Source organism: Pseudophryne corroboree, chromosome 6 (assembly GCF_028390025.1).
Source record: "Pseudophryne corroboree isolate aPseCor3 chromosome 6, aPseCor3.hap2, whole genome shotgun sequence".
Lineage (NCBI taxonomy): Eukaryota > Metazoa > Chordata > Amphibia > Anura > Myobatrachidae > Pseudophryne > Pseudophryne corroboree.
Window position 1 is genome coordinate 31,797,106 of NC_086449.1, and position 24,377 is coordinate 31,821,482.

Below are 24,377 nucleotides of genomic sequence, written 5' to 3' on the forward strand. Positions count from 1 at the left end.
CACGGAGCGTATATTATGCAACGGAGCGTCTGGGTACGCCCACATAATACAAATCACACAATAGTATTATTTTAAACAGGCGAAAAGGAGGCAACGCGATAAATAGCGCAAGTCAATTTCAGTGTCCAAAATTTTAAGCTAATATATCCTTCTCTAATTTGCAACCCATCTGGACTAGACTGTGTTACTGAATGAAAGGGATTTCTGCGCAGAAACAAAAGTAAAGTGTATATGAGGTGAAAGAGTGTGTATACATATATATATATAAGTTTCTAATTTTTGGGGTTGAACCAAAGGAAATCGAGTTCTCGTGAAGGTACATACGTGTAAGTGACTGCATGGTGGCTTGGGAGGCATCCCTTGTTAAACATTAAAAAAGAGCATTAGAGTATAGCAGACCAGGAGGTCTACTGTAGCACAGACCAGGAGGTCCAGACAGACCAGGAGGTCCAGGTACAGCAGACTAAGAAGTCCGCTATAGATGAAGAGTAGCACAACACCAGTAAGGGTTGGTGCGGAACCCATATAGGCCATTAAGCTCAGGCTGAAGGAATTCGCAGCCACAATTTTCGATTCCACTGGTCGCTCCGCACATAAGATTAGTTGCTTATGTGCAGAACGATTGTACCGCACGTAATTGTGTGCATTAGTTAGTAACTTGACCCAGTATCTTTTGCGTACGCTAGAGGGGTCATAAACGCTATTTGTACATTCTAACGTGATTTGTGTAATATTTTTTTTATTTTAAGGGAAGTTCGCTAGTCACTTGGGAACTATCCAACAACCAATAGTTACTGGAAAGGGTTAATTGCTCTTCGGATCACACCCACATGTTCCAGTAAATAGAGGTTCAGGTCGCAGGGGCCCTAGGTTGAGTACGCCAGCGCTAAGGCAGTGTGTGGGCGTATTGGTCGACGTGGGCGAGTGAGTGGAGTACTCGGTAAACTTCGCCGCCGGCCTACCCCGGACATCTTGGTTTTGTAAGGGTTTGCTGAAGACCCTGATTTGAAGGTCAGAGGTAGTGAAAGCAACACCTGCAAGGATGGGGGCCAGTTGTTCAGGTAGGGGGCGATCAACCTCGGTTCGGGTTGACTTAATAAACCGACCAATCGGGTCGGCAAGGTATGTAATGTGTGAGAAATACGGATCACACACAGAGGTTTTGTGTGATGAATGGGAAAGAATGACTGTGCACGATGGGGAAAAGTTCCCACGGGTAGGCAGTTTTAGCCCAGATATGTTACAAAATCTAAGGAGAAGGATATGTCTCATTAAATCTGCAAAGAGACGAATCAAACATTATGACTATTTACAGTTATGGCAGCAGGAGGGTGAAATACAGAGAGGATTGGCTCAGGCGGCTGGATCTAACCCTATCAAGAAACTGATAGCCACGGCGCCACCGCCACCATACATAACAGGAGAGCAGGTGGTCACAGAGAATGGCACACTGGTGAATGATAAACATGCACTTAGTAACTGTATAAATGTTAAGAATAATGTGACTAAGATTATCGATGCAAATACTAACCCGTGCAAGCTATACCCTGTTTTAAACTTTCCCCAGGAGTGTGATCAAGAGGATGAGCCAACAACAATATCGGCACTCTCTCTAGCAGCCACCATAGCAGAAACAACCGTGGGCACAGCCCAACCCGTAAGATTAGCGTCAAAGCCCCCTAGCGGAGGGACAGGTGAGGTCGTATCATCTGGTAAGTACGGCACCATACACTATGCTGAAACCATTTCACCACATACTGTAGAATCTACTCAGAAAGATGTTATTGGACTTAATCCCGTTAGGGTAATAGCAGTGCCAAATGGGAAAACTGACACTTCAGGAATCACTCCTGTCAGAAACATCGCCATGCACTGCCCCTTTTCCCGAATGGAATTAAGAACAATGGTGTCTGAATTCCCTGATCCTAGGAAAGATCTAGCTGCTAGTCAGAAATACATTAGAGATCTAGGAAATACTGTGGAGCCCAATAACAAAGACTGGCAGATATTGCTGAGGGCATGTTTACCCTCCAATGTCGTCTCAGCAAGATTTTTAGCTGACTGTAAATTAGATGAAGATGTACCCCTTACGGATGTGTACAATCAAGATAATGTAAAGAGAATACGTTTACAGTTAAAAGAGTATTTTCCAGCTGTTGCCAAATGGAATAACATTTTTACCATCAACAAAAAGAGGGAGAAACAGCTGCTGATTATTTTCATCGGGCACTACAGGAAATGGCTAAGTATACAGGCATAGAAGATATTTCAACAAATGTAAATCATAGAGCAGTAGCAGTATCTGTGTTAATGGAAGGTTTAAAAGAAGTATTAAAGACAAGGGTACAGACCACCGAACCATGTTGGCGAGGTCTGTCGGTGGCTACTTTGAGAGAGGCTGCTGTTGATCATGAACGGAATATCACCAGACACAGGGAGTCACAAAGTGATAAGTTAATGGCCGTAAGTATACAGGCCATGACCACAAGGCCATCTCTGTATAAATCTCCGACCCCTGTGGGTAAGTCAAATGTGGTAACTTGTTATTACTGTCATAAAGAGGGACATTTTGCATGAGACTGTAAATCAAAGAATGCACAAACATCATACCAGCCCCCTAGACAACGACATGACACACGATATTTGGAGCAAGGACCGCAGAGACGGAGTTATGAGCCACACGCAGGGGAATCAAAAAGGTATCCCCCAAAAAGAGACTGGCAAGTCACTGATAGATCCCATTTACCCCCTTCACAGGTAATAGCTGCCAGCGCAATACAGGGAGGCCACCACGCACCATAGGGGCGAGGCCACACCTGTAATCTACAGCCAGTGAAACTAATTGCGAACCTTGGAAGTGAACCCGAGGTTACAATTGATGTAGCTGGTAAATCTCTAAATTTCCTTGTAGATACGGGGGCGGCCAAGTCAGTGATAAATTCGACCGTGGGCATGAGAACCACTGGTAAAACAATTCCAGCCATGGGAGTAACAGGAGTAGTACAGCACTACCCTTTAAGCAAACCCGCAGAGATTACGATAGGGCCTTTGCATACCAAGCATTCTTTCCTGCTGGCTGCATCGGCTCCAACTAATCTCTTAGGGAGAGATTTACTGTGCAAAATGGGATGCGTCATATACTGTACTCCTGAAGGTGTGTTCTTGGATATACCCGAAAATCACGCTCAGGAATCGCAAGATATGCTAGACTCCCCAACAAGATTAATGTCACACACTGTTATTGTAAATAGGTGTCCGTCCAAGGTAGAAGAAATGATTTCCCAGATACCGGAGTCACTTTGGACCAAAGATGGACAAGACACTGGATTGATGGCAAATGTAGCCCCAGTAGTTGTGCAAGTAAAAGATGGTAGGATAGCTCCAAAAATCCCACAATATCCTCTGAAGCCAGAGGTGGAGTTAGGAGTTTACCCTGTAATAGAGCGCTTGCTACAACAGGGCATTCTGGTAAGGACGTCCAGCACTGCAAATAGTCCCATCTTCCCTGTTAAAAAGAGTGGGGGGAGGGGCTACCGATTAGTGCAGGATCTAAGAGGGATCAACAAAATAGTTGAGAGTCAATTCCCCGTAGTACCAAATCCAGCTGTCATCCTAATGCAAATCCCTCCCACTGCCAAATTTTTCACTGTGATTGACCTCTGCTCCGCTTTCATCTCGGTACCCTTGCACCCTGACAGCCAATACTTATTTGCATTCACATACAGAGGAGTTCAATATACATGGACTCGCTTACCCCAAGGTTTCATAGACAGTCCAAGTATTTTCTCACAAGCCCTGCATGATTGTTTACAGTCTTTCCAACCAGTGAGTGGATCAGTATTGATACAGTACGTGGACGATTTACTACTGTGTTCAGATTCATTGGAAGCGTCCCTGAGAGATACGAAACAGCTCCTGTCTCATCTTTCAGACACAGGACACAAGGTTTCCAAAGACAAGTTACAATTATGCCAGACTCGTGTGAAGTATTTGGGACACTGTCTAACACAAGGACTGAGACACCTTACCGCTGATAGAATTCAAGCAATTCGCGACATGACCCTGCCACAAACCCAGCAACAGATTAGAACGTTTTTAGGAATGTGTGGGTATTGCCGTAACTGGATCCCAGGTTTTTCCATACTAGCCCTACCTTTGCAGGAGATGGTCTCATCAAGTAAACCTGATCGGATCTCGCACACGGACGAATCCGAGATGGCATTTGAAAGACTAAAACAGTGCCTAACACAGGCACCGGCATTAGGTATGCCTGACTATGGGAAACCCTTTGAGCTGTACGGAACAGAGAGTGCTGATTGCGCAGCAGGTGTACTAACCCAGAAGCATGGTGATGCCAGCAGGCCGGTAGCTTACTACAGCGCTCAGCTAGATACGGTAGCGCGATCCCTCCCCACATGCTTGCGAAGCGTTGCAGCGATAGCATTGCTAGTTACAAAAAGCGAAGACGTAGTGCTAGGACACAACCTCACAATCCATACACCACATGCAGTGTCAGCCTTACTAAATTCTGCCCAAACCAGACACGTCTCATCAGCGCGGTTTACAAGATGGGAATTGGCACTGATGGCCCCCGTAAACATTACCATAAGGAGATGCAGCGCATTAAATCCTGCAACGTATCTCCCAGGTGTGCCTGGACAGGCACAAAGGGTGGAGGATGAGAGTAATGGTGAAGGAGGATTTAATACAGAGAATGACACACATGATTGTATGGAATATTTGACCCAAAATATCACGGCAAGGCCTGACATCAGTGACAACCCACTGGAAGATGTAGATTTTACTTTCTACACTGACGGTAGTTGTCACAGACAGACGGACTCGGGAGACTTGTGTACTGGATACGCAGTCGTAGATGACCAAGGCACCATAGAAGCAGAACCGCTAGGCCCACCTCACTCAGCCCAGGTTGCTGAACTGGTTGCCCTAACCAGAGCATGTGAATTGGCTAAGGGCAAGTCAGCCAATATCTACACAGATTCTAGGTACGCCTTCGGGGTAGTCCATGATTTCGGAGCCCTATGGCGCCTCAGAAATTTCATGACGGCAGCTGGTACACCGGTAGCGCATGCAGCTCACATCAAAAGACTTCTAACAGCAATACAGGAACCCGACAGAGTGGCTGTTATCAAGTGTAAAGCACACACATATAGCCAAGACCCGGTATCACTTGGTAACAGCCGAGCAGACGAAGCTGCTAAATCAGCAGCTAGTAACCCCATACAAACAGATAGTACACGACTGATGGTATTTAATACTGTAAACACACAGAAATTGTGTGAAATGCAAAATTTGTGTTCCCCACAGGAAAAGGCAGTTTGGAAGTCAAAAGGATATGGCCAGGAGTCCTCAGGACTCTGGACAGATGGACATGGTAAACCAGTGGCACCCAGAGCATACCTTCCAAGTCTAGCGGAAGCAGCACATGGGCTGACTCATTTAGGCAAAGAAGGGATGTGTAAGCTAGTAAGAGCTTATTGGTGCGCCCCAGGATTTTCTTCCCGTGCGGGTAAGAGAGCGATGACATGTCTCACCTGCTTGAGGAAGAATATCGGAAAAGCAATACCGACAGAGCCATCTCATATCCCTCCAACAGATCGCCCTTTCCAGGTGATACAAATTGATTTCATACAATTGCCACCTTGTAGAAATTTAAAATATGTTTTGGTCTGTATAGATGTGTTTTCAAATTGGGTTGAAGCATTTCCTGCGGCCACGAATACCGCTGTATTCACTGCAAAGAAAATTGTGCAGGAATTTGTGTGTAGGTACGGTATCCCTAGAATAATTGAAAGTGATAGGGGTACCCACTTTACAGATGAAGTCTTTCAAACAATGTGTAAGTTGATGGGAATTAATAGTAAGCTGCACACTCCGTACAGCCCCCAGGCGAGCGCGAAGGTGGAAAGAGTAAACAGCACTATTAAAATTAAATTGAGCAAGGTAATGACTGAAACAGGACTGTTATGGCCTGAAGCTTTGCCAATCGTATTATACAGCATCAGAACCACTCCCAGGTCCCCTCTTAATCTGTCTCCTTTTGAAATTCTGTTTGGTCGACAACCCCATGTTATGATTAACCCCCAGGATGATTTGAAATGTAAAAATGAAGTAACCGTAAAGTACTTGGTTAAGATGAGTAAGCAATTGAGGAATCAGAATGATAATCTAAAGTTGGTGATTCCTGATTTGCCAGACAGTAATTGTCATGACATTTAACCTGGGGATTATGTAATGATACGGAATTTTCTACGCTCAGGTTGCCTTATTGACAGATGGGAAGGACCATATCAAGTCTTATTGACCAGCACAACTGCTTTGAAGGTTGCCGAGAGAGAGACTTGGGTCCATTCGTCTCATTGTAAAAAGGTCACTGACCCAGAGAGGTCCCGTGATAAAGAACAGACGGTAGAGGTTGTATCACTAGAGTGTCTGTTCAGGGAGGATTGAGACGACACCTGAGCGCTGAGAATAACAAGACTGGAAGCTTGTCGAGCCAGATTTCTTTTTCCCATTTGTTATTTTCTCCAGTTCCCACCTCCCTCCTATTTCCTTTCCCCCTTCTTATTTTCCTCCTTTTACTCCTCAAAGATGGACTTACCCCAAGAGACTGTGATCCGGATTTTCCTGTTGACCATTATGTTGACCAGAGCAGTCTGTTTCGGTGAGAGTACCATGGAGGTCGAGAAAGGATCAGGAATGGGTTCTGATGACCAGGATGCAGGCGTAGATTTCCAAGAACAACATAATCTCCGAGTAAAGGCGAGTATCAGAAAACGATCTGGTAGCATTGACAATAGAAGGAATTGTGAAGGATTGTTAGCTGAAGAGAACTGCATCTGTAGGCATTGTGACAATATAGTTGAGAATGGGTGCATAAAGAAATGTCAGTCCAGTTTTAATGTCAACATGGACCGGCATCCATTGAGTGACTATCACTCCTTAGTGGGTAAAGTGTTAAATCACACAGACTGTTGGGTATGCTCTCAAGTACCTCAAGGCCATAGTAAATCAGGATTAGTACCATTCCCTTTAATGGTAGGAGAGGTACTTGAGCTAAATGGTGGGAGGCCGGTGGACAAGAGGTTTAATATCTCTAGTCCTCCTAGTTTGAAGCTCCACCAATATCATGTGGATAGGTCTTTAGTGTGCTTTAACATTTCCAATCCCCGAAAGCCGGGAAATTGGGAAGTGTCATGGAGTAATCAAACCATGACATTCTCACATAGAGCCGACAGATTGCCCATAGACACAGAACTTATACGCCAGATAGCCGACCATAGGAAATTCTTTCGGTATAGGTACACCTTAGTAAGTAGGATCATGCGAGTTGGAGAAGTATCACCAGGATACTGTGCACAGATCGTACAAACTGATACGTGTACTAAACAGATGGAAGAATTAGGGCTAGGAGAGTTCACATGGAAAATTTGTAATTTGGTTATGTCACACTCCGTCCCATATGTTCTCCCCGATGATGCATATTTCATATGCGGGAGGAAGGCGTATAAGTGGCTTGCCCCAAACTCAGACGGGTTATGTTATATTGGAAAAGTACTGCCTGAGGTAATGACTGTATCCCACACTAAAATGAAAGATATTCACCGCAGTGCCCAAGCTCCTTATACTCACACTCATTACGAGCACATCGTTAAACGGCACCTGAAAGAAAGAACAGAACATCCGGCTTCTGACCTGATCCATGAATCCACCGGGATTCAATTCCTAATCGCGTTAGATATCACTCGTACCGCCAGAGGAGTGATAAATTATAAATATATATCTGCGCTTGCAAATTTATTAGACAATATCACTGAAATGTATGATGACACATTCAGGTACACTGGGAGAGAGTTACAAGCCTACAAAACAGAACTGGTTCAGCATAGGATGATTCTCAATTACCTCACAGCTGTGACAGGCGGGTATTGTGTAACCCTGGCAACTCAATATGGAATAAAGTGCTGCACGTATATTACAAACAGCACTGAGGACCCAGCCGAGGTCATAGACCAAAAGATGGATGACATTTTGCAATTAAAATGGGAGTTCCGAAGGAAACACAATCTCACCCTTGCCGCTGTGGGTAATGAGCTGACCAGTTGGGTGTCATGGTTGAACCCACGAAATTGGTTCTCTGGTTTAGGAGAATGGGCACAAGGTGTTATTATGGATGTAGGTAAATTTCTTTTGTGTATTCTGGGTGTCATCATATTGGTCGGTCTGATATTTAGATGCGTTCGGGTTTTAACAAAGTGTAAACGTAGCACCCGAGTGATGAGTTTAAGAAGTGAAGATACTGTAATAACAACGACTGATTTGATTTACGATCCAACAATAGAGACAATGTTGTGATGAAAATGTGATTCCACGGTCCGTTTCTTTCACCCGTTTCTCCTTTGTTTTCCTCCAAGGTACAAAGACATCCACTTGGAAGAAGAATTTGACAACCTTTTACACAGACCATTGATGGACAATGCCATAGACCCCCAATATCCCTAGCGATTTTAAAATTTTACGATAGCCCAACACTTTTGTAAGTCTATGGACATTGAGAAAGCTTTTTTGCTCGCATTTTGGCAAAAGCCCAAAGAGACTACAGTCAACATGTACATCGAGACAAGACATCAGACAAGACCTCAATCGGCAAATGTACATTAAACTCACATAGTTTAAGACTGCATTTACCATAATTGCTTCTTATCTTCATCTCTACAACCTTCAGGTAATGACACACATAGTCGATAGGGAATATAGGCACAGATATCAGCACTCACATATCCCCCCCCCTCATGTATCATCAACTAAAATGTGCTCCCCCATTTTGTTGCAACCAAAAGCCGAAAAGAGCTCGGTAAAGTTTGACAGCCCATCCACAGACCCATACCACGGGATAAGAAGGAATTCAAATGTATACTTCGCAATACCTCGAAGCTTGATTTAAAACACGTACGGCACGATGATACATGACCCCTCAAACATGGACTCATACATACATGCTTCTACTATCTCACTAGGTCATACATTTTTCCCACCTCCTTCTCTTCTCCCTTACCCAATCATAGAAATGTATTTTTACATGACATATATTTTTCTCTGTTTAAACTGTTTTCAGGAAGTGGCAGTTATTGGTGACTGCCAAAGGGTGGACTGTCAAAGTCAGAAAAATATCACGCTGCACGTTGCCATATATGCACCTCATGCGCGTGCCTGCTGCACGTGCACATTCTCTCCTGTGCGTGCGGATACACGCAGCCGCGTGATGGTGCCTCGGCCATGCGCTCGAGCGCGTGGTATGTGCATTTACGGTAGACTTTGTGTGCATCTAGCGGGCGACTCAATCGTTTAATAATAGAACCAAATAGCTCGTTTTATAGATAATGTTCCCCTTAATGATAACTGTAAGTTTGGTTAATGTGACTTGTTCACGGACTTGGGAATCCCTCTTTACGTACAAAGGGTCTGATTAAGGTTGAACAGCTGTGTCTGGTACCTAACTGAAGAGTATTTTAATAGCAATAATCCGGTGTTGGTTTGGTAAAGATTAATCGCTCCTGCATGTAGTTATGACCATTAGTAGTTTCTGGACATATTCTATATTTGCAGTTCATTATGCATGCGGCGGGAATCCGGAGATTCCCACCCACCTGAGCTGTTTGTAATAGTCACAGCCCACCTGTTCAAACTAACCTATGACCTTTTGATATGATGCGAGGAGACATTCCTGTGTCCAATGAACAATGAGATTGTAGGTCCCTTTGTAGTATACTGTACTCAGTGTATATAAGGTCAGCCAGCCTGAACAGCTCTCCCACTCTCTCCACAAACGGTTTTCATATTGACAAACTCGGGGCTGGTACCAGGCTGCGCTGCGATTGTTCCCAGTGTGTGTGTAAGTAATTCTCTGTGATTATATCGCTCTTTGTTTGTATTGGCCACATTCTCTCTCTCTCTCTGTTTAGTTTAAAACTGTAACGTTATTGTATATTTCTGTTTAGATATTCTGTTAGAATTATATGTTAGTATGTAGTGTATGACTTGTAAACTGTTTTACCCCTTTTCAATTTAACTAGAAGCTTGTTAGTAAAGGTGTTGGATCCTTAGCACGGTATTGTGTGTTCATTACATTGCAGAGAGTAATAGGAGCATCTCGATCGCTCAACAGCTTTATTGTTAACAAGGTTAAGCAGCGTTATATCGCTACAGTGTTTCAGTACAAGGTTTACAGTATAAGAATATACTTTCTGTGTGCCATCTTGTGAGCGTCTGCGCCGCTCGTGATCTCCTCGTGGTCTCGAGCGTCCGCTACGCTGATAGCGTAGCATTACGGTTGTCACTCACCTATAGCGTGCTCGACTCCACGCATTAAGCTGTGAGCGAGCGTGCCGCATGTGCGTCTCGATCACGGCCTAGCGTATGCTATGCTACATACGTACCCTTACGGTACCCCATACGCCAATTGCGTACTATGTCTCTTACCCATTATTGTAAAGTTATAAGGTAATCTAAATCAGCATTATCATACCTCATTGCGCCTCTTTTTTTCTTTGCGTCATGTGCTGTTTGGGGAGTGTTTTTTGGAAGGGCCATCCTGCGTGACACTGCAGTGCCACTCCTAGATGGGCCAGGTGTTTGTGTCGGCCACTAGGGTCGCTTAGCTTACTCACACAGCTACCTCATTGCGCCTCTTTTTTTCTTTGCGTCATGTGCTGTTTGGGGAGTGTTTTTTGGAAGGGCCATCCTGCGTGACACTGCATTGCCACTCCTAGATGGGCCAGGTGTTTGTGTCGGCCACTTGGGTCGCTGAGCTTAGTCATCCAGCGACCTCGGTGCAAATTTTAGGACTAAAAATAATATTGTGAGGTGTGAGGTGTTCAGAATAGACTGAAAATGAGTGGAAATTATGGTTATTGAGGTTAATAATACTTTGGGATCAAAATGACCCCCAAATTCTATGATTTAAGCTGTTTTTTAGGGTTTTTTAAAAAAAACACCCGAATCCAAAACACACCCGAATCCGACAAAAAAAACTTGGTGAGGTTTTGCCAAAACGCGTTCGAACCCAAAACACGGCCACGGAACCGAACCCAAAACCAAAACACAAAACCCGAAAAATTTCCGGTGCACATCTCTAGTTGTTATGCTGACCTCCGGGATCCCGACTGCTGGTCTCGCAGCACCAACCCGTAAAATGTACCTGATGAAGAGACACATCCATCTATGCATGGGTAGCATACACACCAATTTAGTGACAGGATATAACAGCAGTGTATGGGCAACACTGACGCCAGCAATAACCTGTAGTATATGCGCTCGGTGTGACTCAACTGTTCTCTACGTCTGCAACCTCATCTCCATACATGCTCCCCTCCCCGCCCTCTCCAATTGGCCACCGCTGTTGCTTTTCCTCCTCTCTGGTTTCTACCTCTTACTTTCGTATCCAAGATTTCTCTCGTGCTGCCCCTCTCCTCCCTCCACTGGAATGATTTCCATCATTCTGTCTATCCCCCAGCCTCCACAACTTCAAACATGCGCTGAAAACCACTTGTTCATAAAAGCATACCAATCCTTGATTGACCACATCGCTGCGTAGTTTGTCCCAACCTCATTCATCCTCTATTTCTCCAACTCCTGCCCCCAGCTTCCCTGTGTCATCCATTGTCTCCACTTCTCTTTCGTTTGTAAGCATCAATGTATGAGCAGGGCCCTCCTCCCTCATGTCATATCCCCTACTTCTCTTGCACACCAGCTACACTCGTCCACCTCTTCCTTGGGCTCTCTGCCCTGAGACTCTCACCCCTTCCCTGTCTTTGTCTCACACCACTCTCAGTGGCTCTAGACCTGTTAGTTGTGCCCCAGCCTTGTGCCACTTTGCATCAGCAGAAGTGCTGAGAGTTGTAGTGTTACACTGTATTGTACTGTACAGTTTACTGTATACTGCTGAGTTACCATGTACTATCTTATTGTTGCCCTCTGTACGGCACTGCGGACCAAATGTGGCACCCTATAAATAATAATAATAATAATAATAATAATAATAAAAGTTATTGTACATAAATTGTATACAGTAAAGTACGTTAAAGAAGCATTATTATACATAATATACGTTATCTGTATCTGGACAGTGTTATTAATAAATAATAATAATTTATCATGTAAAGAACACTTACATACTGATGGAATGTCAACATTAAAATACTTATTAATTTCAATCAAATAAACCTTCTATATAAAAAAGCAAATGAGAACGTTCTTTCCTGCTGCAACCCTATTGTAAATATCTAATAAATAATAATAGTTAAAGTATCAGTGGGATGGGCATGATGCAATCAGCCCATCAGATGCGGCCGTTGACCGCCATCAAAATCACTGCATTTTTTGCTCCAAGAATCAATTATTGCTGCTTATATAACCCCTGAGAGTTGCATATACACTACATGTCCTTTGTCTGCTTAGAACACATTTGCATGAACACATTCTGTGATGGGATGCACCTCGCTGTGCCAGGCGATCACAGATTTTGTGTGATCCCACTGGATTCCAACTGGATTCACTCTTAGCGTCAGTATCCACCTGTTACTGACTCCACCCACTGCACAGAGGGTGGGTAACTTGCTGCCACCACCAGGCTTTTACGATTGGCACCTGATACTGATTACAGCTGTGTATGTTTGGACACGATGCTGCCACTCCTCCTGATTGGTGTTGGCTGATTCCCACTAGCCGCTCACCATGGAACAGTCCATGCATGGAAGTTGACAGAGGGTGGAGCTTGGAGACACTGGGCTCAATCATATCAGCCGGAGAAAGGAATAGTGTATACCTCACTATTGTTGATCACTGGATACAGAGGCAGTCATCTTAAAGGTACAGTAAGATGTTTATTGACCAAAAAGTCTTTAAAAAGTCTCTTCCCCTTGCAGATGTTGAATGGGAGTAACTCAGCATACCACAGGCATTTTTACCCAAGTTAAGTGCATGTACCTTTAACATTGTCCTTAATGGACAGTATGGAGTGGTCATTCTGTGCTTGAGCCGACCTGGGGTGATAATTGATGCCCAGGTGCCAGTAGGTCTAGAGTGGGGAGATAGTTCCCTCCAAAACTGACTTACTGATTTCCAAGTTTCTGTTAGGGCAATTTATAGCATTCTTTACCCAAACTTGAGCTCCAGGGGTGGGAGGGCAAGATCCCCATGCAGAGTCTCCTGGCCACAGGAGGTGGACAGGGAACCCAGCAGCCCACAGAGAGCTCTGTATCTCCTTATACCACCAGGAAAAATGGTAAGTGTATTCTACTTTAATTAAATACATTTAAAACCTTTTTACATATTACATCCTGTGCCTAGTGCTCAACAATAGGCTTTACACACATCTGCAGTGCCCTACAGCACAACATCTAACTTATTTCAAACATTTATACACTTATTTTATTCAGTATATTACCTGCCATGGTTTGAAATTCATAATGTCTGCACAAGACCAATAAGAAAAGGGCCCGTCACCCGCCTTGCAGCTTCTCACATCATCCAAAGCATTGGCTAAAACATTTACAGTTGAATATGTAGTATAAGAAAATTTTAAGCTGTTTATGTAGGTTGAGCTGTTCTTGACATCATCTAACCTCTCTTCTCCTGTGCATATTTTTTCTGGGTTCTCCAAAGAACCAGTAAGGTTCTTACCATAAAGAAATTTGCAATTGAAGACTCCTTGCCAAAACAAGTTCACCCAGGACTCCCCAACAGACTGAGAAGGATGTATCTTGCTGAGGAACTGACTTAATCCTGGTACCACATGATCATTAGCAGTTAAACCAAGAGTTGCAGATAAGATCAGAAAATTATTTTTTACTGACAATAAAATTGACTTGGACCAACCGGCATTTCCAATAAACATCATCCCTGTGAGGTTCTGTTTCAACATTTCATTCAATAGCGGGACAAAATCAATATCAACAGAGAATACAATGACCACCTTAGCCGTTGACTCCATAATAACCTTGACTATATGTGGAGCATTGCGATTTGGTTGACCTAGACGAATATATTCAGTAAAAGCTACACATGCTCCAGCCTTGATTATCTCTTGCTTTATTGGCTGGATTCCCAGAAGACCATAATCACTGTCTGTAGCCACAAGACCAACCCAGGTCCAACCAAAACTCAAAACAAGTTGAGCCAGTGCCATAGACTGGAGTTTATCACTTGGATACGTCCTGAAGAAAGATGGAAACATTTTCTGGTTGCTCAGTAGAGAAACACTTGAATATGGGCTGATCTGAAAGTAAAAAAAATAAAACAAATAAATAAATAAGCAAAAAAAAATAGATGGATAGATAGATAGATAGATAGATAGATAGATAGATAGATAGATAGACAGATAGATAGATATGATATTTACAACATTAGACTTCCATTGCCGAGCAAGCATACCAGTTTTTTCTAATACCCACAGAGTCTCCAAGCTGGCAACTCACCTTTGACACATGTATCTTAACTGCCCACTTACAACACCATCACCTTCTTCTCTTACAGCCCATGCCTTTATCACTTGGTTCAAAATCTAATTTTATATAATTGGATGAACTAACACACCTTACATACGTACCAGTCATGAAATATTTTGTCATGATCTTACCAATAATAAAGAAGTCATCCCATAGACCAGCCTTTTCCATCACCACCTATGACTGTCTTCTCCTGTAGCTCCTAGTTTAGCAAATTATATAAAACCTTCTATATTGCTTTCTTTCTACACTTTAAACCTCCTCAAAAAAAAAGAAACCGCTCCATCATGCTATCTCATATCTTCAGCACCTCGAATCTGGAACTGTAAGGTTGACTGAAGATTTTTTTTTTTGCAGAATATCTACACCCTACTGTACAGCCACACTGGGTAGCCAGGAAAGAATAATTCAGTTTATGGCAATGTACAAACCACTCACAAAGGTTTAGATGGTTATGTTCCAAAATGCAGACTGCATGGTATGTTGACTACAATGCTGTGTGACTCGTAGTTCCAGATAGACCTCCAGCTGATGTATGCAGGAGTGAAAAGTACAATATGTATGTAACAAAGGATCGTTGAACCCACCTCATAGTCTGACGACAGGACCACAAGAATGTAAGCTCTTGTGAGCAGTGCCCTCTCTCCTTCTGTAGTCTCTGTGTACTGAGTTAGTGTGTGGATTATAATTATTTATGATGGTAACGTCTCTTTTTTTTTTCAAAATTGGTAACTTGTCTGTAACTGTCCTTTGTGATCATCAATGTATAATGTAAGTTTGCTGGATGATGTATACAACCCAAAATTAAAGTTTCAGATTTCAGAGAAATGGGCAATTAAAAATATTAATCAAATGGTAAAGCTATGAATAACCATGGTGTCCTATGCTAATACAGGATACTGTACTGTCTGTCCATAATATTATTGATAAATCCTTCAAGAGTCCTAGACATGGAGGCCAGAAGCTTGATAACTATGCTGAGTATCATTGTGCTGCACTGTCACTATTCTAGTAATCCTTCTTAGTTTATGCTGATTTGAGATTTATTTATAACAGTACAAAGCATTTGATGGGCATTCAGTCCATGTTCTTCAAGACTTACCTGTGGGTACCTGAAAGTACCCAAAACATTAGCCAAGATGATTGAGTTTGCTGAAGCTGTGGACCCAATAACGGCAGCAAAAGTTGGTCTCGATTTGCACTGGCTGCTGGAGGTGATCGTGGTGAACTCAGTGAGGAAATGAAAAGCTCCTTGTAATTCATAATTTGATGCACTACACGTATCATACATCTGGAACCCTAATGTTACATTTGGGAGAACATTGGGATCCTTGTTGATCTCTTCAATGCTGTGTATCAGGGTCTGAATCTGTTGGTAGAATTCCAAACTGAACCTAAAGGATAGATAAACGTTACATAGCATATACTTGTCCAACTAGCGTATTTCACTTCCTGAGCTTTGGTAACACGAAGTACTGTAGATTTGTAGATATGGGGACTGGCAGAAAACATACAGAGTGAAAATAATAAAACGATCACGTTGAAGTTCAAATGACTTCAAATTGTGGGCCACCCACTTATTTTAGTTTTTTATTGTCTACGTAAAATACTTGCCCAGATTCCTATTATTTCTGACTTCAGTTGACCACAAAGGTGAGAAGACATCAAAGGACTGTAAATTTGTTATGAGTCACTTCCATGTTTTGGAATGATTTACATGGATCAGTTAGATTGTTCAAAGTGTGCCTCGAAATCTGAAGAAAGAGTTTATACCGTCAAGGTGTAAAAAATAATAATTTATTGACTTGACTTGCTTTACTCCATATCTAGAGTTAGGTTTTCTCCAGCACTAGAGATGACTCAGTAGTAACTGTTGAGCTGGAAGGTGATTCAAGTGTCGTGTAAAACAAGGAGGCCTGCTGTATGCATGCCAAGAACTAGGCTACATAGTAGGAGCTGGTGAAAAAGCTTTCCAGAATTAATTTCCATCATGGGAGCTCGGTAGGATAAGTCCGGTGATACAGTACTGTCTTACAGTGTGGGGATTAATGTAATAAAGTATACAGTACTCCAAAACAGAGATATGCAGTTTGGATTTTTCTAAATCTGGACACCCCCGAACTTAGGGGATCTGAGTGTTACCGACTCGGAAAGTCCCGCCACACTCGGATCCCAAAACGAGACAAAATGTGATGTTCCCAGTGATGGATCTCAGGTGTTTTCATTTACCCGGAGTCAGATCGTACATGTTTTGGATTCTGTATAGGTCCCTCCCTCGTGATCATAATCAACTTTAATAAAAAATATAGTTTATTACTTTTATTCTATTAATTAATCAATCAATCAATCAATCAATCAATCAATGCTTACCTGCCTGCCACTATGTACTCCACCTCCATTTCCCTGTACTGCCCTGGGGCCTCTTGTTGATTAACGTAAACATTCTTTCAATGGGGATGTAGAGTTTATTAAAATGCCATCTTGTCTGTCACTGCTATGCCGCAATGTTTCATAGATGTGCTATATCCTGTTAAAGTGACTGCCTTGTGTTTGTGCCGCTGCACTGTTGCTTCATTTAGCCAGTTGGGCTTTGGCCAATATTGGTGAACAATATAGTGAGCTGTGAGGTGGTCAAAACTGAATGGAAATACTGGAAATTAATGCTATTGAGGTTAATAATACTGTGTGGTCCAAATTACATGAATTTAGCTTTTTTTAAAATAATTTTTCAAGAAATCCCAAACCAAATCCGAATCCAAACCAAAACACTTGAGGGTGGTTTTACCAAAACCGAAAAAAAAAAAAAACTAAACAAAAACACAGAGGGTCGGCGCACGTCTCTACTCCAAATATTCAGCCAACAGTGAAGAGGAAACAAGGACTTCTCAGAGCTATGGGCCTAATTCAGACCTGATTGCAGCAGCAAAATTGCTCTCTAATGGGCACAGCCATGTGCCCTGCAGGTGGAGCAGATGTAACATGTGCAGAGAGAGTTAGATTTGGGTGGGGTGTGTTCAAACTGAAATCTAAATTGCAATGTAGAAATAAAGCAGCCAGTATTTACCCTGCACAGAAACAAAATAACCCACCCAAATCTAACTCTCTCTGCACATGTTATATCTGCCCCCCCTGCAGTGCACATGGGGGGGTCATTCCGAGTTGTTCGCTCGCAAGCTGATTTTTGCAGATTTGCTCACGCTAAGCCGCCGCCTACTGGGAGTGAATCTTAGCTTCTTAAAATTGCGAACGAACGATTCTCAAAATTGCGATTACACACCTCTTACAGTTTCTGAGTAGCTCCAGACTTACTCGGCATCTGCGATCAGTTCAGTGCTTGTCGTTCCTGGTTTGACGTCACAAACACACCCAGCGTTCGCCCAGACACTCCCCCGTTTCTCCTGCCACTCCTGCGTTTTTTCCGGAAACGGTAGCGTTTTTTCCCACACGCCCATAAAACGGCCTGTTTCCGCCCAGTAACACCCACTTCCTGTCAATCACATTACGATCGCCAGAACGATGAAAAAGCCGTGAGTAAAATTCCTAACTGCATAGCAAATTTACTTGGCGCAGTCGCAGTGCGAACATTGCGCATGCGCACTAAGCGGAAAATCGCTGCGATGCGAAGATTTTTACCGAGCGAACAACTCGGAATGACCCCCATGGTTTTGCCCATTAGAGAACAATTGTGCTGCTGTGATCAGGTCTAAGTTAAGCCCTATAGTCTGATCTGTGCTCTAACCATTTAGCGACCACCTGTGAAACCTTTTCTTCAATACCAGATTCCCCCGATCTGACCACATGTCAATCATTAGCTCAACTCTAAAATGCAGTTAAAAAATGGAGCTGGCCAGTGTTTGTGTTCTACATTAAGAAGAATAAGAACAATTTGATATAAAAATATCACATTACTAGATATTGCAACTTTTAACTGAAAAAAAAACAAACTGCAACAAGTTTTCCTAACATGCATTTGATAAGTCTTAATTGCAACCTCTTTTTATTTAAATGTATTCCTTTAATTTACCTATTAACTTACAAGAGGTACAAAATTCAGAGTAAAGAGACATTGCAGTACCCTGTACCCAGTATAGAGAGCAGTGTGTACAGTAAGTAGCAGCTTAATAAGACGCTAATCAGTGTGGAACAATCAACGAGATTTAAGAGATTAGAAAGGAAAGAGTATAAACATTTATGATACCAGGATGTTTTATTGAGGGTAGTGATATTGGGGGTCATTCCGAGTTGATTGCACGTAGCAACTTTTTGCTGCTCGTGCGATCAACCTGACGCCGCCTATGTGGGAGTGTATTTTAGAATAGCAGGGCTGCGATCGCTTGTGCAGCCCTGCTATGCTAAAAAAGTTTCACATAACACAAGACCAGCCCTAGACCTACTTACCATTTGCAACGGATCCAGCGATGCAGGTCCCGGATTTGATGTCAGACACCCGCCCTCAAAACGCCTGGACACGCCTGCGCTCGCTGGACCACTCCCGGAAAACGGTCAGTTGACGCCCCGACACGCCTTCCTCCTGTCAATCTTCTCGCGGTCGCCGCTGCAACTGCCTTCCTCGTTCTCGGCATCGTTGCCCAGCAACAGCCGTCGCGGGCAACGCCGTGCGTGCGCAGTTCCATCCCGCTTGCACCGCTGCGAAGAAGTGCAGCGTGGGATCAGGTCGGAATGACCCCCATTAATTCTGGGATGGATCAGATACAGATTGCATACACAGGGTCGCACAAAGATGTACTAAGCCTTGAAAAGTGATAAAGTAACAGCCAACCAGCTCCTAACTGTCATTTTTCAAACACAGCCTGTGACATGGCAGTTAGGGGCTGATTGGCTGGTACTTTAGCTCGCTCCACTTTATCACTTTTTAAGACTTAGGACCTGATTCAGTAAGGATTGCAGGTTCTGCTAAGTAGCAGAATTGGCAATCATTTAGATCGCATGTGTGATGTCACGTAGCCGCTCCGATCATGTTCACGCCACGCCCCCATTCGACTGCCTCCGCCCCCTTTTCTATGACACCACCCCCGCAATGCTCAGTCTCCACCTAGGAAATTGAGCACTGCCGCCCTCCTCCCGCCCCGCAAAAGCCTATTTTTGCATATATTACGCTAATATTGCCCAACCAATTACAGTACAAATCTGTCCACACATTTTAAATTTGCCGCTCGGCAGAAAAACACGGTTTTCCAGCTTACAGCGTTTCCCATTTTGACGGAATTCACTCATACCTCTAATTCAAATCCTAAAAGTACATCAATATTATCATAAGATTTACTTACAGTGTGCAGGCGGTCTTGGGTGGTCTCACATTGAATGTCAGCTTTTGGTAAATTCTGTCGATATGTATACCTAATAAGACTCCGATCATGATATCGCCGGGTTGTGTCATCCCTTTCAGCACTGACATAGGTGGAAGACTACAACGCTGATCCGTGGAAGAGACCATTAAGATGCAGAAGAGGATGACACATAAACAGAGGATATATTTACGGTCCATGATGTGTGAGTTATCCTGTAGATCATCTGGAAACAGAATATACACATTTCATGTTCTACTTTACCATGTTTAGAAAATGCATCACATGGGACACTCGGCTACTTGTATGTTTATGTACACATCTCAGATACTGGACAAGGAGCTTAATTCAGACCTGACCGTAGCCCTGACAAATTTTGCAGGGCTACGATCAGGCACACAGACGTGCGGGGGGACACCCAGCACAAGACTAGTCCACCCCGCATGTCAGGCCCAACCCCCACTCCCCCACCCTGCAGAAGTACAAAGGCATGCATTTGTACTTCAGGAGTAGCTCCCAGCAGGAGCTACTCATCGCAGCCCTGGTCGCAGCGGTTGCGTGTGACGTCACGCAGCCACCTGCGTTGGCCGGCCCGGGCCCACAAAACGGTGACCATATGCCACTGTGCCACCCCCTCCTGCCTCTTCCTGTCAATCAGGCAGAGGCAATCACTAGGCTACGACAGCCGTCGGCTGTCAGCCATGCGCCGGCGCACTGCAGCGCTGGCACATGCACACTTCAGACCCAAAAAGGCCCAGAAGCGATTGGGTCTGAATGACCCACAAGGACTCATAAGAATGACATGAACCCAGTGATCAATACTATGGACAGGCTATTCAAAATGACTTTGAATCTGCTGGTGATTTAGAGAACAAAGGGAGCCGCAATAGGGTTATAAATACAAGAAAACACACAAGTTATTTTATTTTCCCCTTTTGTGTCATTAATTATACTTTAAGTTATATTTTTATACTCTTGTGTGTTGTTTTACAAGGTTGAAGGTGTATGATTTTTATTATTAAACTTTTTTCATATGGTGCCATAAGGGTTCCGCAGCGCCTGCCAAAGAACATAAACAAATGCGCTAAACTTTCAAAACAGTGACTTACAGTTAAAGACAATGTAGAACAAGTACCAGATACATAAATATTGCTGCATTAGCAGTCATAACACTGAAATAAGCATCAGGGTATCAGAAACGGAGGGTGAGGTGCTATTGTAGCATGCTGGATTAAGGCTAGTGGGGACCCCAGGGCAACAAATATGCCCTCACCAGTAAAATTGACTCAGCACCCCAACGCTGTTACTACTTTGCCACTTAGGGTGCAGAAGCGAGAGTGAGGGTAGTAAGAGAGGTAAAGAGGGTGCAAGGGAGAGAGAGAGAGAGAGAGAGAGAGAGATGGGGGAGAAAGGGAGAGAGAGAGGGAAGAGAATGAGAAAAAAAGAGAGAGAAATAGTATTAGGAAGAAAGAGAGAAGATTGAGATAGAGAAATAGTGTCAGAGAGAGAGAGAAAGGAGCCAGAAAGCGATAGAGAGAGGGTGTTGGTGCGAAAGGGAGAGGGTGTCAGGGAAAGAGAGGGAATGAGAGAAAGAGAGGCGAGAGAGAGAAAGAAGGTGTCAGGGATAGAGAAAGGGGAGTGAGTAAAAGGGTGTCAAGGGAAGAGAGACAGAGAGAGAGGAGCAATAGAGTGGGGGTGATGGAGATATAGAGGGAGATGAGAGGTAAGAGAGAAAGAGTGTGGGAGTTAGGGAGAGAGAGAGGGGGACAGAAAGAGAGGAGCAAGAGAGGGAGAGACAGGTTGTCAGGAAGAGAGGAAAAGGGAGGGGGAGCAAGCAGGAGAAAGACAGAGGGTGTCAGCAAGAGAAAGAGGGGTAGCAAGAGAGAGTGTGTCAGGGAGAGAGAGGGGGGAGATGGAGGTAAAGTAACAGTTATGTGTGTAGATGTGGGTGTGTGATGGAGGTACAGTGATGTGTACAGATGAGGGTGTGTGATGGAGGTGTAGTGACAGTGATGTGTACAGATGTGGGTGTATGATGGAGGTGCAGTGACAGTGATGTGTAAAGATGAGGGTGTATGATGGAGGTGCAGTGACAGTGATGTGTAGAGATGAGGCTGTGTGATGGAGGTGCAGTGACAGTGATGTGTATAGATGAGGGTGTGTGATGGAGGTGCAGTGACAGTGATGTGTATAGATGAGGGTGTGTGATGGAGGTGCAGTGACAGTGATGTGTATAGATGAGGGTGTGTGATGGAGGTGCAGTGACAGTGATGTGTATAGATGAGGGTGTGTGATGGAGGTGTAGTGACAGTGATGTGTATAGATGAGGGTGTGTGATGGAGGTGCAGTGACAGTGATGTGTATAGATGAGGGTGTGTGATGGAGGTGCAGTGACAGTGATGTGTATAGATGAGGGTGTGTGATGGAGGTGCAGTGACAGTGATGTGTATAGATGAGGGTGTATGATGGAGGTGCAGTGACAGTGGTGTGTATAGATGAGGGTGTGTGATGGAGGTGCAGTGATAGTGATGTGTATAGATGAGGGTGTGTGATGGAGGTGAAGTGAAAGTGATGTGTATAGATGAGGGTGTGTGTGATGGAGATGCAGTGACAGTGATGTGTATAGATGAGGGTGTGTGATGGAGGTGCAGTGACAGTGATGTGTATAGATGAGGGTGTGTGATGGAGGTGCAGTGACAGTGATGTGTATAGATGAGGGTGTATATTGGAGGTGCAGTGACAGTGATCTGTACAGATGAGGGTGTGTGATGGAGGTGCAGTGACAGTGATGTGTGTAGATGAGGGTGTGTGTTGGAGGTGCAGTGACAGTGATGTGTATAGATGAGGGTGTATGATGGAGGTGCAGTGACAGTGATGTGTATAGATGAGGGTGTATGATGGAGGTGCAGTGACAGTGATGTGTATAGATGAGGGTGTATGATGGAGGTGCAGTGACAGTGATGTGTATAGATGAGGGTGTGTGATGGAGGTGCAGTGATAGTGATGTGTATAGATGAGGGTGTGTGATGGAGGTGCAGTGACAGTGATGTGTATAGATGAGGGTGTGTGATGGAGGTGCAGTGACAGTGATGTGTGTAGATGAGGGTGTGTGATGGAGGTGCAGTGACAGTGATGTGTATAGATGAGGGTGTATGATGGAGGTGCAGTGACAGTGATGTGTATAGATGAGGGTGTGTGATGGAGGTGCAGTGACAGTGATGTGTATAGATGAGGGTGTGTGATGGAGGTGCAGTGACAGTGATGTGTACAGATGAGGGTGTATGATGGAGGTGCAGTGACAGTGATGTGTATAGATGAGGGTGTGTGATGGAGGTGCAGTGACAGTGATGTGTATAGATGAGGGTGTGTGATGGAGGTGCAGTGACAGTGATGTGTGTAGATGAGGGTGTGTGTTGGAGGTGCAGTGACAGTGATGTGTACAGATGAGGGTGTGTGATGGAGGTGCAGTGACAGTGATGTGTATAGATGAGGGTGTGTGATGGAGGTGCAGTGACAGTGATGTGTACAGATGAGGGTGTGTGATGGAGGTGCAGTGACAGTGATGTGTATAGATGAGGGTGTGTGATGGAGGTGCAGTGACAGTGATGTGTATAGATGAGGGTGTGTGATGGAGGTGCAGTGACAGTGATGTTTATAGATGAGGGTGTGTGATGGAGGTGCAGTGATAGTGATGTGTATAGATGAGGGTGTATGATGGAGGTGCAGTGACAGTGATGTGTATAGATGAGGGTGTGTGATGGAGGTGCAGTGACAGTGATGTGTATAGATGAGGGTGTATGATGGAGGTGCAGTGACAGTGATGTGTATAGATGAGGGTGTGTGATGGAGGTGCAGTGATAGTGATGTGTACAGATGAGGGTGTGTGATGGAGGTGCAGTGACAGTGATGTGTATAGATGAGGGTGTGTGATGGAGGTGCAGTGACAGTGATGTGTACAGATGAGGGTGTATGATGGAGGTGCAGTGACAGTGATGTGTATAGATGAGGGTGTGTGATGGAGGTGCAGTGACAGTGATGTGTATAGATGAGGGTGTATGATGGAGGTGCAGTGACAGTGATGTGTATAGATGAGGGTGTGTGATGGAGGTGCAGTGACAGTGATGTGTACAGATGAGGGTGTGTGATAGAGGTGCAGTGACAGTGATGTGTATAGATGAGGGTGTATGATGGAAGTGCAGTGACAGTGATGTGTACAGATGAGGGTGTGTGATGGAGGTGCAGTGACAGTGATGTGTACAGATGAGGGTGTATGATGGAGGTGCAGTGACAGTGATGTGTATAGATGAGGGTGTATGATGGAGGTGCAGTGACAGTGATGTGTATAGATGAGGGGGTGTGATGGAGGTACAGTGACAGTGATGTGTATAGATGAGGTGTGTGATGGAGGTGCAGTGACAGTGATGTGTACAGATGAGGGGGTGTGATGGAGGTACAGTGACAGTGATGTGTATAGATGAGGTGTGTGATGTAGGTGCAGTGACAGTGATGTGTATAGATGAGGTGTGTGATGGAGGTGCAGTGACAG

General features: G+C 44.1%; 1 pseudogene; it reads right to left on the minus strand.

Annotated features, from left to right (window-relative positions):
• Positions 1–24,377, minus strand: part of LOC134934187 (vomeronasal type-2 receptor 1-like) — an 86,390-nt pseudogene that overhangs the window by 32,168 nt on the left and 29,845 nt on the right.